At 39.8% G+C, this 18,626-nt stretch overlaps 1 long non-coding RNA gene across 2 annotated transcripts in view; it reads left to right on the top strand.

Annotated features, from left to right (window-relative positions):
* The window catches only part of LOC122446635, a 30,409-nt gene extending 28,517 nt beyond the window's left edge, over positions 1 to 1,892 (top strand). For both annotated transcript variants that reach the window (XR_006270946.1, XR_006270943.1), the window contains one exon: positions 1,584 to 1,892. This is a non-coding gene — a long non-coding RNA (uncharacterized LOC122446635). The remainder of the gene's footprint in view (positions 1 to 1,583) is intronic.
* The last annotated feature ends 16,734 nt before the right edge of the window (positions 1,893 to 18,626 follow it).

The raw sequence follows: 18,626 nt of genomic DNA, 5'->3' as shown, positions 1-18,626 counted from the left end.
ATCCCTTGGAGGAGGGCATGGCAACCCACTCCAGTATTCTTGCCTGGAGAATCCCCATGGACAGAGGAGCCTGGCGGGCTACAGTCCATGGGGTTGCAAAGAGTCGGGCACAACCGAGTGACTAAGGACATACACACACAAGGAATGAATATGGAAAACAGAAAACAGATTACAAATATACAAGACTAGTACAAATCAGACCAAAAAATATGAACAAACGGTACTCTTTAAAAACACTAAAAAGAATTTAAAGGTTTTTTCAGAGTCTATGTGCATCTCAAAGAGATACCTGCACTTTCACGTTCATTACAACATTATTCACAATAGCTAAGATATGAAACCAATCTAAATGTCCATCAATGGATGAATAGATTATTAAATGTGGTATATACATCTAAAGGAATATTGTTCACCCAAGGGAGCCATTTATGACAACATTATGGTAAGTGAAATAAGCCCAACAGGGGAAGACAAATACCATATAGTATCACTTATATCTGAAATCTAAGAGAGCCAAACTTGTAGAAGAAGTGAAAGTGTTAGTCACTCAGTCGTATCCAACTCTTTGTGACCCCTGCACTGTAGCCCGCCAGGCTTTTCTGTCCATGGAATTCTCCAGGCAAGAATACTGGAGTGGATAGCCATTCCCTTCTCCAGGGGATCTTCCTGACCTAGGGATTGAACCTGGGTCTCCTGCACTGCAGGTGGGTTCTTTACCATCTAAGCCAGCACAGAGTCAAATGGTGTCTGCCAGGGGCTGGAAAGAGGGGTAAATAGGGAGGTGATGGTCAAAGGGTACAAAGTTTCAGTTATGAAGATAAGTTCTGGAAATCCACACAACATAGTGCCTACTGCTAACAATATTCTACACTCAAAAATTGCTGAGAGGAGGGCCTGGTACACTGGGAAGACCCAGAGGAATCGGGTGGAGAGGGAGATGGGAGGGGGGATCGGGATGGGGAATAAGTGTAAATCTATGGCTGATTCATATCAATGTATGACAAAACCCACTGAAATGTTGTGAAGTAATTAGCCTCCAACTAATAAAAAAATTAAAAAATAAAAAAAAAATTGCTGAGAGGATAGATCTTATATTAAGTGTCCTTACCACAGAAATAATAATAATAAAGTAAGGGGGGTGAGAGGAAACTTTGGGAAGCAATGGATATGCCTATGGCTTAGATTGTTGTGACGGTTTTAGGGGTGTATATTTATCCCCAAACTCAATGCGTTGTATACATCAGTAGGTACAGCTTCTTTTACATGTCAGTCATATCTAAGTAAAGTGTTTTTATAAATAGAGTCTATGTGCTTGCCAACTATGATGTGTCTTCTCTTGCAAAGGACAGATGATGTCATGACACTGTGTCTCCTTTGCTACTCAAATGTTTGGAACGAGAACAATACTACAATAGGCATCAGAAGCTCTCCTGACAGCCTCAGGAAGCCAGGGAGACCTCTGCTCCAAAAATTTAACTAGGAGAAAAAAATGCATTCTCTACTTCCATTCCAAACTTACTAGTCACTAAGAGTTATTCTCTATCACCATGATCTGTGTTCTTTTTTGGTATGTGTCCATTTAGAATACAAGCACTGAGAAAAGCAGTCATCACGGGCTCCCATAGAACCAACTCTCTTTCCTTGCTCTGCCAAAGCTGTGGGAGGAATGCTGTCCTTGACAAGCAGGAATAAGCCAGAACATGCTTGGCCACTTAGGCCCTTGTCAAGAAAAGAGCAAGAACTACTACACATCACCAGTGAACTGGGGACTATGGGCCGGTAGTTCTCTACCCCGCTCTGCTTCACTCGGGGATCCCGTCAAAATCACAGGTACCCGGCCCCACTCTGTTCACTCAGTCAACAAATATTCATTAAGCATCTTTTTTTGTGTGCCAGCCACTGTTCTGTTTACTCAGAATAAAGACCAACCCTCCCCGCAAAAGACAAAAATTTCAGTGCTTTTGTGGAGGAAAATAAAGAATAAACACAATAATTAGTAAATGGTGACTGGATCAGACATGACTGAGTGACTGAACTGACTGATGGATGTTATAAGGAACTAAAGGCTATGGAGGAAAGATGTAAGGCAAGGAAGATGCAATGAGGAGCTGGTTGCAATTTTAAATCTCAGGGACTGGGTTACATACTAGGAGGACTAGCCCTGAAGATGGGGGAGTCAGCCACCCAGCCTTAGGCAAAGGAAGCAGTCTCCAGGGCTGAGGAAATAGGACCTGCAAGGACTGACCTTGTCTGGAATCGAGGTGTCTGTCCTCTGCCACTTAGAAGTGGGCCCACCTGGTTTTCCTTTCTCTGTCTTGCAGTTTGAGAGGTGTGAGTGTGACCGTTAGGAGCTCTTCTAGCTTGGAACTCTGGTGGCAGGTTGGAACTGGTGGCAGGTTGGAACAGGAATGAGAGAGATTGGAGGGGCTGACACCAATCGAAATGCCACTTCTGACTTGTCAAAGTGAATGACAGCAGACACGAAAAAGCCCGAGGCTGCCACCCGGTTCTGTGTGCTATGGATGCAAACTCGGAACAGAGCATGGGATAGAGTGTGTGGTGTGACAGCAGAGACAGCTGCAGTTTAAGGCAAACTCGACAGTAAGTGTAGCTCCTGCCTAATGCATTTACTCATTAAGTGTGGAACCTACTCTGATTTCACATAGGTTGCATGTTTTTGTGCTAAATTGCTTCAGTCATGTCTGACTCTTTTCGACCCCATGGACTGTAGCCCTCCAGGCTCCTCTGTCCATGGGATTCTCCAGGCAAGAATACTGGAGTGGGTTGCCATGCCCTCCTCCAGGGGATCTTCCCAACCCAGGGATCGTACCCATGTCTCTTTTGTCTCCTGCATTGGCAGGCAGGTTCTTTACCACTAGCGCCACCTGGGAAGCCCTTCACAAAGGTTAGTGAAAGTGAAAGTCACTCAGTCATGTCTGATTCTTTGTCACTCCATGGACTGTCCATGGAATTCTCCAGGCCAGAATACTGGAGTGGGTAGCCTTACCCTTCTCCAGGGGATCTTCTCAACCCAGGAATTGAACCCAGGTCTCCTGCATTGCAGGCGAATTCTTTACCAGCTGAGCCACAAGGGAAGCCCAAGAACACTGGAATGGGTAGCCTACCCCTTCTCCAGGGGATCTTCCCGACCCAGGAATTGAACTGGGATCTCCTGCATTACAGGTGGATTCTTTACCAGCTGAGCTAGATAGAGTTTGTGTAAAACAAGTGACATCAATGAGTATATATTTTCAACCATTGTTTAAAGAGAAACCTATTGCTTTAGGGAATTTCATCTACAAAGTTCATGGACATGGATATGGGAGCTATTATAAAACCCAAATGCATGCTTGAAATAGAAAAGGTGCTAAATAAGACTTCACTCCACACAGCAGGGTGCTAGTCAGGATAAGGTATGTTGCCAGCAACCCAAATCTCAGTAGTTTATAACAACAAGATTAGTTCTACTCCATCTACATGTCTGTCATGAGCTGGCTGGGGCTACTGCCCCACGTGTCCTCATCCTAGGGCCCAGGCTGGGGAAACAGCTGTTGTCAGAAACATTACCAATCACATAACAAAGGGAAAGAGATCTTGGAAGGGTCTCATACTCATAATTCAGTGGTTGAGCTCAGCCATTGTACTTCCACTACCACTAAGAACATCTTAAGAGGGAGAACATGACGAGGGCAAACTTTATATCAGGTTATGTAAAAAGACAAAAAAAAAAAAAGGCCTGCATTCTCCCCAGCTCCAGCCCAAGACCTCTGATTGTCTCAGGAACTGGGATTCAAAAGGAAAATACCATGTTCTAAATGTGCCAAAGTTTGAGAAAGCAGAACTTCCAGAGCGCTGGATCCACAGGCAGGTAGCGATGTAGTTCAGGCAAGAAAGATGGGCTTAGAGACACGTTCAGAAGTCATCTGCATTGAGCTGAGAACTAAGCCAGGAAAAATGAGGAAAAATTGTCAAGGACAAATGCCAATGGCCTCAGACACTGAAAAGAGAGATCAAGATGTCAGAGGACCAGGACAAGGGTATGGAGAAGAAGGCAGCCATATGGATTTGGTCCCAGGGGTTGAAGGGTATGTCCAGGCAGAGGGAATACATGAGCATGCCAGGGGGTCTCAGCTTAGACATGGCACCCCAAGAAACCCTCCCTGGCTTCCCTCAGTTGCATCTGCAGCCCTCTTGAAGTCTGCCTTCCCCACCCACCTCCATCCCTCTCCTTGGACCAGGGCTCCTTGGCACCTGAAACAGTGTTTTGTTCACTGTGACACTTCCTCTCCCCACCCCCCAGTACCTAGTCCAGTGCCTGACACTTAGAAGGCACAAGATAAATGCTCAACAAATGAAGAGGTAGATGAGGAGAAAGAGAAGGTATATCTAGGAACTAGTGATGACTGAAGCTAAGGTTTCAATAGGAGGGAAAAATAGAAAACAGGAAAACAAAGATAGATGCAATTTGTAGAAAACAGGAAAACAAAGATAGATGCAATTTGGCTTAACTCAACAAATAATGTACTCAGCCCTCTGGGGGCGGAGATGGGGGTTGTGATACAGGATGTGAGAGAACACGGGTCCTGTTTTCAGGGTGCACGCAGCCCAGTGGGGAGAGACCGCAGGCCACACAGAACTCCAGTATCAGAGTCAGGGAAGCACTAGAAGAAACTCACAGAGTGCTATGGGTGTTTAAGGTAGGGAGAGATGGAACACCAACTTGAAAAAGATGGCATCTGAGATGTGCAGTTGAAAACAGGGAGTGGATTTTCCAGGAAGATGAAACAGAATGACGAAAGGCACCAGCCCACGTAAACATGGCCTCCGGACACATTGGTCATTGGCGTCTAGAGTTGGGAGAAGGAATCACTAGTGTGTTAATGAGCAAAGTGCGAATTCTTCTTCATAGAAATTACTCTGTGGGAACACCAAAATGTGAGCACAGAGGTACGACTCAGATCGCAGGCAGTATCTCTGCTCTTTTGTGTGGTCACTGAGCTGCTGTCACCCAGGAACAAAAGTGCACAAAAGGACAGGTTCAAACAGAAGGTGTCAAGAGGCACCTTCCCCTTCTCACCCACTTAAGACCTACATGAGGAAAGCAGAAAACCACTTTATCATTGACATCACTGGCCCCCTAAAAAAAAAAAAATCCTTCTGGCTTGTAGTCTTTCAAAGTCTGGATGGAATTTTTATTTTTTTATTTATTTGGTTTTTTTTTTTTTTATCATGCCTCATGGCTTATGGGATCTTAGTTCCCCAACCAGGGATTGAACCTGGACCCTCAGCAGTGAGAGCATGGATTCCTAACCACTTGACTTCTGGGGAATTTCCTCGATGGAATTTTAAGATTTTATATTTCATGATTAGTGACTGTGTTTTATTTGCCACAGTCACTTGTCAGTTTGGGACACTGGCAGAGTAACCAGACACTTTGATTGGCCAGAGGCTCTGTCCCTCTCACAAAGACCTCAGAGATTTTCCAAACAAATTATGCAAGAGGCAAGGACTAATGATGCTGTGGCCATTCCATGCCAGAACTGAACTATGGTGACCAGGGCCAGGAAGTGGAGGCAGAACGAAGGGCAGGACCCCAGGTGGAGGACCCAGTTAAGCCAGGCTTCGGCTCTTCCCTGGCAGAGCACAGAACAGATGCTAAGCTCCCTGTGGCCCCGCAGTTCTGCTCCTCAGCATGCCAGAAGGAGGAGGGCCTTCCAGTGTTCGGCATTCCTTATCCCTGTGAACGAACGCAAACCTCCTGAGTTTCTCTTTGTAAAACAGCCTTCTGTAACTGTCTGAACTGGAGAGATCAAAAAGTGTCTGTACCCTCTCCAAAAACAGATCAAAATCTCTCCTTGATCTAAATAAAGTGACTTAACAAGTTTTCACTTAATATAGAGATAGGATTTGCATCCAGTTCAACAATCCACCTGCCAAAAAGGCACTTTATGGAAACTAAAGCAGAGTTATGAACCTCTCAGCAAACTTGTGTGTAATGGAAATTATAAATCAGCAGCAATGATATAATTATGAAAGATATTGTATAAGAAAATATCCTCTTAGCATGTTTAGAGATACTTTATGTTCCATAACATAAAACACAAATCCAGGGCTAATTGGAAACAATGACATGGTACATAATAATGAATGTTCCCCCCAGTGAGTCCAAGTATTCATCTGAGTCCTTATCTTGATCTTTCTGGGTAATCAGATTTAGAAATCTTAAAAATCTCATGTGCTCAGAGGCAGGTCATGGCAACTTCACCCAGGGGTAAGCACCAAAGGAGTGCAATGAAATAAGAACAATCAAGGGGCAAGCCCCCAAGGGCAGCAGAATGCGTATCTGGGCACCAAAGCCTGGTGGGCTCTACTGCACCATCCTGAGTTGACCCCAATAAATTCAAATTAGGTGAAACCAAAAAAAAAATGTTATTTTTCATAGGACATAGCATTTCAATCCTGGGGAAGGAGGACAGGAAAAATCAGAAATTCTCATATGTCATGTAAATGGCCAGTGTGTTGAATGTGGAAGAATGCTGCATGAAAAGTAATATTTCCCAAAATTTGGTACCCAAGATCACTTTAGGGGATACACAAAGGAATCTATTTTTAGGGGGTTCATTTTATTTTTTTGAAATAGTTCTTTAAGAATCTTTTTTTTTTTTTAAATTTGGAACAATTCAAATATGTATGTTAATGAACAAAGACAAGTGGTACTGGCTTTTCAGCTTATGATATTGACATAAAATTTTCCTTTTGGCTACATTTCAGTAAAGGAGCAAGTTTATTTAAATAAAACTTCTAGTAAATAATAATATGGTCAGCCCTTAGCTAATGGTAAAACAGAGACACTGATGCCCCACTGTGAGGTCTGGGAAACAAGAACAAAAACAGAAATCCTGGACCTTCTGGATATGTCCTTTTGCCCCAGAGTGGGAAGAGTTTCTTTCATTCATTCATTTGGCTTTTAGCAAGTGTTCTTTAGTGCTTGTCATGTCCGGACACTGTTCACTGGCATCTGATGGTGAACAACAAATGGTCTGCCCTTGAGGAGCTCCACATTAGAGGGGATACAAACAATTAAAGAGACAGTGGGGGGCTTCCCTCATGGTCCAATGGCAGAGACTCCGTGCTCCCAACATAAGGGGCTTTGGTTCAATGCCTAGTCGGGGAACTAGATCCCACATGCCACAACTGAAAGATCCCATATGCCTCAATGAATACCTTGTGCAGCCAAATGAATATAAATATTTTTAAAAATAAAAATAAAGAGACAGGGACCATATGCCATGGTAAGTGAGAAAAAAGGATCAAGGCTAAGTAATAAAAGAATCAGATGCTTTAAAACAATTGATAGTAAATTATACAAATATTTAACAGTGAGAAAAAAGAATGATAATATATTCATAGCAAAAATAATGGTGTATAATACTATCTTTATTAATGAACAAAGATAATGTTTCAATGTAGAGCCTACTCTTTGCATATATTATTTCATTTATTCCTTACCACAACACTGCTATTTCCTTGTTATTAAATTTATCTTACAGGTGAGCAAATAGTCATCCTCAAACTCACACAGCAGTGCTGGGATTCAAACTCAGATCTTCTTGCTGCCAGAACCTGAGCACATTACTAAGTCATGTTGCCTCACTAGAGCAGATGTGGGAGGACCAAGGGAGAGAGTAGGGAAGTGGAAGAAAAGTGTGGAGCAAAGAGGAGGAATAAGGCGGGAGAAGCAAAGAGGAAAAAGAAGTCAAGGAATGGATGAGAAGAATAGGAAAGCAGATGAAGGAAGAGGAAAAGGAGGGGGCAGGAAACCTGTATCCCTGTGATGGGGGAATTAAGGAAAACTTGAAGCAACTCAGGCAGGGGGTGGGCCGGGTATGGTGACAATGCCAAATCCATTGTTCAAAATCCTTTAAATTGAAGACATGAAATGTTCACAGTACGAAAATATACAGAGAAAGACAATAGATTTGTTGTTGCCCATGGCTGGAGGCTTTGGAGTAAATGAGGGGTGACTGCTAATGTGTACAGGATTTATTTTTTAGTGATAAAAAAGATTCTAAAATTAATTATGGTAATTGTTGTAGAACTCTGTGAATATACTAAAAACCATTGAACTGTATACTTTGGGTTAACTGTGATATGTAAATTATATCTCAATAAAGTTGTTATTAAAAAAAAAGAATCAGAGAACTTGAAGATAGGTCAATTGAAATTATCCAACCTAAGGAACAGAAAGAAAATTGATTGGAGAAAAAGAACAGAATCTCAGAGACGTGTAGGAAACCTTCAATTATATCAACATATGCATACGAATATTCCAGGAAGGCAAAGAGAGAGAGAAATGGGCAGAAAGAATATTTGAAGAAATAATGGCTCAAAAGTTCCAAAATTTGAGAAAAAATTCAATAATCTACATAAACAAGAGCTCTACAAAATCAAAATAGGATAAATTCAAGGAGGTTCAAATCAAGATGCATAATAAAACAGTTGAAAACAAAAAATAAAGAGCAAACCTGGAAAATAGCATGATAGAAAAAACACAGTCACATACAAAAGGCCCTCAATAAAATTAACAGTTAATGTCTCTTCAGAAACCATGGAGGCCAAAGGTTAGTGGGAACACATTTTCAATGTGCTAAAAGAAAAAACTGTCAGTCAAAAATTGTATATCTGGCAAAATTATCCTTCAAACATTAGAACTCAAAAGATATTTGTATACCAATGTTCAAGCAGTATTAGTCATAAGAGCCCAAAGGTGGAAACAAACCAGATGTCTGTCAACAGATGTGAAAGTCGCTCAGTCGTGTCCGACTCTTTGCAACCCCATGAATTTCTCTAGGCCAGAATACTGGAGTGGATAGCCTATCCCTTCTCCAGGGGATCTTCCCAACCTAGGAATTGAATCCAGGTCTCCCACATTGCAGGCGGATTCTTTACCATCTGAACCACAAGGGAAGCCCCTATCAACAGATAAATGGACAACAAAATGTAGTATACAAACAAATGAATGAAATTCTGACACACACTACATAGAAGAACCTTGAAGGCGTTATGCCGAGACAAACTGGACACAGAAGAACACTGTATGATTTTACTTATATGAGTAAATTTATATGAGTAGGCAAATTCATAGGTAGAGTTGAATGGTGTTGCTCTCTAGGGGCTGAGTAAGAGGGATTGAGGAGTTAGTGTTTAAAGGACACAGAGTTTCAACTGGGGAAGATGAAAAAGTTCTGGAGATGGATGGTGGTTATAGTTGCACAATGATGCAAAGACACTTAATGCCACAGAATGTACATTTTAAAATGGTTAAAATAATAAATTTTATGTTCTGTATATTTTGCCACAGTAAGAAAAAGTGCAATGTTAGATTAAAATAGCAAGAAAAATTAAGGTGAAATTATGACATTCTCATCAAACAAAAACTGAGAGAATTTGTCAGTAGCACACCTATCTAATGGAAAATACTAATAGGAGTTCTTCAGGCTGAAATGAAAGAACACCAGAGAATAACTTGAATCCACATGAAGAAATAAAGAGCTCTGGAAGAGGTAACTAAATAAGTATGTATTAAAGACAGTATATATGTATAGTGTGTTTGTAACCATTTTTCTCTCCACTCTGATTTAAAAGACAACTGCATAAAGCACTAATTATAAACTAATTGTGAAAGATTCAAAATATATGTTGACAGTCATATGTAATTTAAGGTGTATTTGCTTGACAATGATAGCACAAAGGAAGGGAAGGAAATGGAGCTATGTAGAAACAAAGTTTTGTATAATTTTGAAATTAACTTGGAACAGTTCCAAACTGAATTGTTTCAAGATGTGAATTACAGCCTTCAGGAAACCACTAAGAAAATAATTCAAAAAAAATAGTAGAAGAAATGAAATTAAAATGGTACATTAGAAAATAGCTACTGAACAGTAAAGAAGACAGTAATGGAGAAATAGAGAAATAAAAAAAAAACCACATAAGGCATATAGTCAACAAATAGCAATGACTGGTGTAAATCTTACCTGTGTGGGATTGTGCTCAGTTGTTCAGTCATGTCAAACTCTTTGCAAATCCATGGACTGCCAGGCTCCTCTGTCCATGGAATTTTCCAGACAAGAATACTGGAGTGGGTTGCCAGTTCCTCCTCCAGGGGATCTTCCCTACCCAGGGATCGAACCTGCATCTCCTGAGTCTCCTATGTTGGCAGGTGGATTCTTTACCACTGAGCCACCTGAGAAGCCCAAACCTTACCTTATAGGTAATTGAATGTAGATGGACTAGACACTCCACTCAATAGGCCAAGATTTTCAAAAAGAGTAAAGAACTAACTATATACTGTCTACCAGAGATACACTTTAGATTCAAAGGTGCAGATAAGTTAAAGAAAAGAGATGGAAAAAGACATACCATGCAAACAGTAACAAAAAGAGAGCTGAAATGTCCATATAAATGTCAGACAAAGTAGACTTTATAATAAAAATTGTTACTAAAGACAAAGCAGATTACATAATGACCAATATATAAAGGAGACATAATAATTATAAATATACACCAATCAGAGCCCCAAAACTCATGAAGCAAAATAGTCATAATTGAAAAGAGCAATAGACAATTCAATCATTACAGTTGACGAATTTAATATCCTATTTTCCATAATGAAAAGAGTAGGTAGAAGATCAACAAGTAAAATGAAGAACTGAACAACAGTATAAATCAACTTGCACACATCTATAAAATACTCTAACAATAGCAGAATTTCTTCTCAAGTGCTCATGGAATATTTTCCAGTATTAGATCATATGTTAGGCCATAAAATTTTTTTCAATAAATTTGAAAGGCTTGAAATCATGCAAATATGCTTCTGATCACAATGAAATGAAAGTACAAATCCATAGCGGAAGGAAATTTAGGAAATTCACAAATATGTGGAAAATATAAATATACTCTTGAACAACAAGTGGGTCAAGGAAGTCACAGGGGAAATTACAAAATACTTTGAGATGAATAAAAATGAAAGCCCAACATACCAAAACTTATGGAATGCAATGAAAGCAGTGCTTTGGAGGAAATGTATGGCTTTAAGTTCCTATATTAAAAAGAAGAAAGATCTCAAATTAATAACCTAACCTTTCACCTTAAGAAATGAGAAAAATATCAAAACCAAAGACACAAGAAAGGAAAACTACAGACCACTATCTCTGGTGAATATAGAAAAATTCTCAACAGAATATCAACAAGCCAAATTCAACAATAATTAAAAGGATCGAATTAATTTGAAAATAAATGAAGACTTTTTAAAAAGAGAATTCCCTGGTGGTCCAGTGGTTAGGACTCCATACTTCCACTTCAGGGGGCACGAGTTTGTTCTTTTGTCTAGGAACTAAGATCCCACATGCCACCCAGCACAGCCAAAGAAAATTTTTTTAATTAAAAAAAAAGAAATTTAAAGAAGATCATATACCATGATAAATGCCATTTATTCCAAGGGTTCAAGGATGGTTTGACATCCATAAATCAATCAATATGGCACACCACATTAACAAAATGAAGGATAAAAATCATATAATCATATCAATAGATGAACAAAAAGCATTTAACAAAACTCAACATCCATTCATGATAAAAACTCTCAACACAGTGCGTATAGAGGGAGCATACCTCAACACAGGCAAGGCCATATATGACAAACCCATATCTTACATTATACTCAGTGGTAAAAAGCTGAATGCTTTTTCTCTAATATCAAGAACAAGGATGCCCACTCTCACTACTTTTATTCAACATGGCATTGGAAGTCCTAGCCACAGAAATCAGGCAAGAAAAAGAAATAAAAGTCTTCCAAATTGGAAAAGAAGAAGTAAAACTGTCACTATTTGCAGATGACATAATTCTATAAACAGAAAACCACAAGGACTCCACCAAAAAATAAAGTTAAAACTAATAAATGAATTCAGTAAAGTAAAGTTGCAAGATACAAAATCAATTACAGAAATCAGGAGTTCCCTAGTGGTCCAGGGGTTGAGACTCTGCACTTCCACCATCAAGGGCCCAGGTTCCATCCCTGGTTAGGGAAGTAACATCCCAAAAGCTGTGTGGTGTGGCCAAAGAAACCCAAAAAACAGAAATAGGTTGCATTTCTGTACACTGATAACAAGTAATCAAGGGACTTCCCTTGCAGCCCCAGTTGTTGAGACTCCATGCTTCCAATGCAGGGGGTGTAGGTTCAATCCCTGGCAAGGGAACTAAGATCCCATATGCTGCATGGGGCAGTCAAAAACAATAATAATAATAAGCAATTAGAGAAATTAAGAAAATAATCCCACTTACAGTTGCTTCAAAAAAGAATAAAATACCTAGCAATAAATATAAGGAGGTTAAAGTCTTGTAAACTATAAACTATGAGACACTGGGAAAAGAAATTGAAGACACAAATAAATGGAAAGACGTTCCATGGTCATGGATTGAATTAATATTGTTAAATTATCCTTATTACCAAAGCAATCTACAGATTCAGTACAGTCCCTATCAAAATTTCAGTGGCATTTTTCATGGAGCCAGAACAATTCTAAAATTTGTATAGAAACATATAAGACCCCAAATAGCCAAAACAACCTTGAGAAAGAAGAACGAAGCTGAAAGTATCACATTCCCTAATTTCAAACTGTATTTACAAAGCTATAGCAATCAAAACAGTATAGTATTGGCATTAAAAACAACAATAACACATAGATCAATGTAACATAATACCTAGAAGTAAGTCCATACATATTATAGTCAGTTAATTACAAGAAAGGAGCCAGGAATATACAATGGGGAAAAGACAATCTCTTTTAAGAACTGAAAACCAGACAGCCACATGAAAAGAATGAGACTAGACCACTATCTTACACCACCCACAAGAATTAACTCAAAATGGATTAAAGGCTTGAATATAGACCTGAAAGCATAAAACTACTAGAAGAAAACTCATTGAGATTGTCTTTGTGATTTATTTTTTGATTTGATGCTAAAAGCAAAAACCAACAAAAGCAAAAATCAAAAAGTGAGACCACATCAAAATAAAAAGCTGCTGAGCAGTGAAGGAAACCACCAGCAAAACGAAAAGGTAACCTATTGAGTGGAAGAAAATATTTGCAAATCATGTCTCTAGTAAGCAGCTAATATCCAAAATATATAGAGAACTCATACAACTCAATAGCAAGAAAAACAAACAATCTAATTTTTAAAATGGGCAGAGGCTCTGAACAGGCATTTTTACAAAGAAGATAAACAGATGGCCAAAAATGCAGGAATAAGTGTTCAATATCCCTCATCATCAGGGAAATGCAAATCAAAGCCACAGTACAATATCATCTCACACCTGTTAGAATGGCTTTTGCGAAAACGATAAGAAAAAGTGTTGGCAAGGATGTAGAGAAAAGGACATTCTTGTGCACTGTTGATGTGAATGTAAACTGATGCAGTTACAATAGAAAACAGTATGGAGGTTCCTCAAAAAATAAAAAATAGAAATACCATATTACCCACTTGGGTATTTATCAGGTCAGGAGGTCAGGAAGAGAACATCTCACACATGTATCACTAAAGTCAACACAAATCCCATCAGGAAGAGATGCACACTGTGTCTCCAGCAGAAAGTAGCATGACTTTACTAGTGACAGCAGGAGGAATTAAGATTTTCTCCTTGCCTGGCAACAGCTCAGCCAATGAGAGACTGTCATAACTCAGCCAATGAAAAGCCACCCTCCCTCAAACTTGTTGTTTCCTCCAATTAACTTGTTGTTTTTAACAGCCCCTCCCAACTTTTGCTTCTCCTCTGTAAAAGAGTTTCCTCTCCTTTGCCTTACTGGACTTGCATGTAGTTCTCCATAGTTGCATGTCCTGAATTGCAGTTCTTAGCTGCTCCTGAATAAACCCATTTTGCTGGTAAAAAAATAATTGGCTATTTTTTTGTTTTAGGTTACTGATGAACATTTAAATTGTCTCTGTTTTTCTCTCTCCCCGCTCCCCCCCCCTTTTTTTTTTTTGGACTGCACTGCATGGCTTGTGGGGATTTTAACTTCCCAACCAGGAATTGAACCCAGGGCCTCAGCAGTGAGAGCATGGAGTCCTAACTACTGTACCACCAGGGAATTCTCTACCTCCTTTTTTATTATACAAAATGCGAGTGGAAATTTAAAACTCTCTCCCTTAGAGCACATGTGGGAGAATTTTTCTAGGGAGGGAATTACTGGATTGTGGGGGTATTTTCTTCTTAAATATTATTAGCTATTGCCAGTTTGCTCTGCAAAGAGCACGTCCCATTTTACACTGGCTCCCAGGGTATGTAGAAATTTCAGTTGCTGCACAGTCTAACCAGCCCTTGAAATATCTCTTTGTGGTTTTAATTTGCATTTCCCTATCCCTGGTAAAATTGAACACCTTTTCACATGTTTATTTGTGGTTTAGGCTTTTCTTCTAATTGCCTGTTCATGTCCTTTGATCATTATTCTACAGAGATATTTCTCCCTCTTTTTAAATTGATTTTTTAAAGTTTTTTTAATATGTTCTAGATACTAATCTTTTGTTGATTGTACCCAATCTGTCGTTGATTATATGTAATGCAAATATCTTCTCCCCTTCTCTGACTTGTCTTTACTTTTTTTATGACATCTTTTGTTGTACAGAAGTTTTTAATTTTTAGACAGTTAAATATTTGAGTTCTGTTCTTTCGAGGCTCATGCTTTTTGCATCTTGTTTAAGAAGTGCTTCTCTATGCCGAGGTCGTGATATTTTCTCCTGTTCATTATTCCTTTATGTTTGTTAATACAGTCAGTCTGGTTGGTGTTAAGAGGGAAAGGGAAGACTGATATGTCCCCTCAGAGGTGACTTGGCATATCTTGCCTTGATTCTTTAATGCTGATTTCATGGTTTAACTCTCTGGGCAATTGTATTCTTCTTATTTCCAGGCTCCAGGGAAAGCTTTACTGAAACTTCCAAATCCTAGGCAGAGTTCTATTTGATTGGCCTGGAGTGGGGCCCAGGAATATGCATTTTTGATATGCAGTCCAGGTGATTTTGATGCAGAAAATCTCCTTTTGAACACCTCTGGCAGCACTTAGCCACCCTTCAGGTATCTGAAAACTTTGCGGTGAACCCAGTTTTTGCTAGCCAATGACTTAGCCTCTCTCTGCCTCAGATTCCTCTTTGTAAAAATATCTCCCTAGAAGAATTCTTCCATGAATGGTGAGTCTCATGTATGAAGACTTGGCCTGGATCTGGCATGTGGCAGGGCTCAGTAAAAGATGAATCTTCATTAGCCCTGAAGGTCTCAAGCTCTGGGGTGAACTGGTCCTGCCTCCCTCCTAGACTCAGCTCCCACCATGCTCCCTATCATGGTGGCAAGTCACTTAACCTCTCAGAGCCTTAATTTCACTATATGTAAACTGGTATTAATAATCCCTACTTTTTGAAATTGTTGGAAAAATTAGAAATGGCATATAAAATGCCCAGGACAGCGCCCAGAATGTTGTGTGTTTAATTCTGGAGAAGCTGAAACTTAAAGTTCAGAAACTGTTCTTACTGAGCAGCCACAGGCCCTAGAGAGTCCTGGGGCATCTCCCAGGTCCCTTCCCAGCGGCCAGAACAATCCTAGACACGTAGGCTTTCGGTAAAGGCTTGATCAGCTCATGTTTCTTTCCAGTGTAATAGACAGCACCTCCAAAGGATCCACAAAACTGGAAAACTTTTTATTATTTTATTTAATAGGTGTTTGTACAGAGCTTATAATATATCAGGTCCTGTTTTAAATGCTTTATATTAATTAACTCATTGCCTCTTCATAATAACTCCATGAGGTAGATACTTTTATTATTCCTGTTATATAGATGAGGAAACTAAGCTCAAGGACAGCCCTGTACTGAGTAAATTGAACATTCCAGCTGTGTTGCTTTCGGAATAGCGGTATTAGACCCCGGGAAAAAAAGTGCTACGACTGCTGGTCCTTCTCAGAGTTTTCTATCTCTGATTAAGGTGGCTTAATAGGCGAGAAAATAACCTTTGAATTGAAAATAATATGCTTGAGCAATATTAGTTTTTAAAAAATTTTTATATTTTAAAACCCGGTCTACCACTTCCTACCTGTTAGGATGGCTACTAAAAACAAGCAAACAGCATGACAAGTGTGGGTAAAAATGTGAGAAACTGGAACTCCTGTGGTGCCTTGTTGGTGAGAATGGTGTAGTTGCTATGGAAAACAATACGGCAGTTCCTCCAAAAATTAAAAAAATAGAATTGCCATATGATCCAGCAATTCCTCTTCTGGGTATATATCCAAAAACTTGAAAGCAGGGATTTAAAGAAATGTTTGTATACCCATATTCATAGCAGCATTATCTCTATAGTCAAAAGGTGGAAGCAGTTTAAGAAACTGTGGTATATACGTACAATGGAATGTTAATTCAGACTTTAGAAGGAGAGAATTTCTGATGCATGCTGTAGTGTGGTTGAAACTCGAGGACAGTATGCTAAGTGAAATAAGCCAGACATAAGACAAATATTGTATAATTCCACTTATATGAGGTACCTCCCGTAATCAAATTTTTTGATTCAGAAAGAATAGTGGTTGCTGGGGGCCTAGGGGAGGGGTAGAATAGAAAGTTACTATTTAATAGGTATAGAATATCAGTCTTGAAAGATATGAATGTAATTAATGCCACAAAGCTGTATACTCAAAAGTGGTTAGGATATTAAATTTTATGTTATATGTATTTTACCAGAATAATAATAATAAATAGTTAAAGGAGAGAGCAAACAAACTACTTATGTGATGGTGGAAGAATGAATTGTAGGCACCAGGAGACCAATGACTTGTCTGCTCTGTTCATTATTGTGTGTACTCAGTGCTTGGTCTTGTTGCTACTTAAAAGATATATGTGTGTGCTAAGTCACTTCAGTCGTGTCTGACTGTGTGTGACCCTATGGACTGTAGCCTGCCAGACTCCTCTGTCCATGGAATTCTCCAGGCAAGAATACTGGAGTGGGTTGCCATTTCCTCCTCCAGGGGATCGTCCTGACCCAGGGATCAAACCTGCATTGGCAGGCAAGTTTCTTTACCACTAGTGCCACCTGGCAAGCCCCCTACTTAAAGATAGTGGATGAATAAGTGAACATTAGAAAACAAATCCTTCTGATAACTCCTATAGCCCATTAGGGGCCTCTCAGATGGCGCTGGCGGTAAAGAACCTGCCTGCCAATGCAGGAGACTTAAGAGATTTGGGTTCAATCCATGGGTCAGAAAGATCCCCTGGAGGAGGGCATGGCAACCAGAATTGGCAAGCAGTGTTCTTGACTGGAGAATCCCATGGACAGAGGAGCCTGGAGGACCACAGTCCACAGGGTCACAAACAGTCTGACACAACTGAAGCGACTTAGCCTGCACACACATGCATAGCCCATTAGGGAGCCCTATAAGAAGTGGAAGGTGATGTTGTGAGAAATGGAGAGGAAGAAGTGGAATCAAGTTCGAGGCCAGTTGTTCCAGTCATGCTTGAGCCAGGCAAGAGCTGGCTAAAAGGCCCCTGCAGAGGTTGGGAGGTTTCCCTGATGGGGAAGTGGATGAAAGCTGGCGCTCAGGAAATTGATCTGTCTGGGTCTGTTGGCCCCAGCAGCATCCCAGGGGCTCTGAAGAAGGACCGAGATGTTACCTGGCGCTCCTCTCTCACCTCCCCACTCCGCAGCAATCACCATGGCTTTTCCATGCAGCCTCCATCCCACCTCTAACAGACCCTTCCTTTCTACCTTATTGCTGTAGCAAAGTGAACTGTAGCAGTGATTTCTGTGAATAGTCTGTCTCCTTACCTGTAATGCTTCTCTCCTCCAACCCAAATTATACAAAGTAATCTTTCTAAAATCAGTTTTCATACTTTAAAAACGTTAACAATATCTTGTTCTCTACCTACTGAAATGTAAACTTAGATGTTTAATAAACTCTGTGGAACTCTATCCTTTTCCAGCTGACCCAGGCTGTGCTTCCTCTTCACTGCCTGTCCTAGGATTTGGGGTGTTTATTTTCCATTTTTCATTTTATTATGGAATATTCTAACACATGCAAAAGTAGAGAATACAAGGAATCCCTATAGACCTGTCCCAGTTGTCAGCAAATGATCAGTTTGGTTGCATCTGGACCCCCACCAGCTCCCCACACACTACCTTTTTTTTTGGTTCGTGAGCTTTTCAATTCTTTATTTTCTTTCCTGATTTTCAAATACTATTTCTTATAAAAAGTTCAAACATCACAAATGTACAAAACAGAGAATGTGACAGCCTTCCATAATCCCACATTCCTCAGATAATAATCATTGTTCACAGTTTGGTATAGGTTTTAAGATTTTTTCTTTTTTTGCTGTGAATATATTATACAATATAAATAACCATATTTAATCTGCTTTACAAATTGTTTTTCCATTCATCAATATATTTTTGACAGGTTCCATATTAGATCATGTAGATCCACCTTGTTCTTTCTAACAATCAGATTATATTTTATATATGCTTTGCTGTAATCTATTTAACCAGCCCCTATGGGTGGACAGTTGAGAGAGCAGTTTCCATCTTTTCATTGTTACGAAAAAGGT

Source organism: Cervus canadensis, chromosome 8, assembly GCF_019320065.1.
Source record: "Cervus canadensis isolate Bull #8, Minnesota chromosome 8, ASM1932006v1, whole genome shotgun sequence".
Taxonomy (NCBI): Eukaryota; Metazoa; Chordata; class Mammalia; order Artiodactyla; family Cervidae; genus Cervus; species Cervus canadensis.
This window is presented reverse-complemented; position numbering and strand designations above follow the sequence as displayed.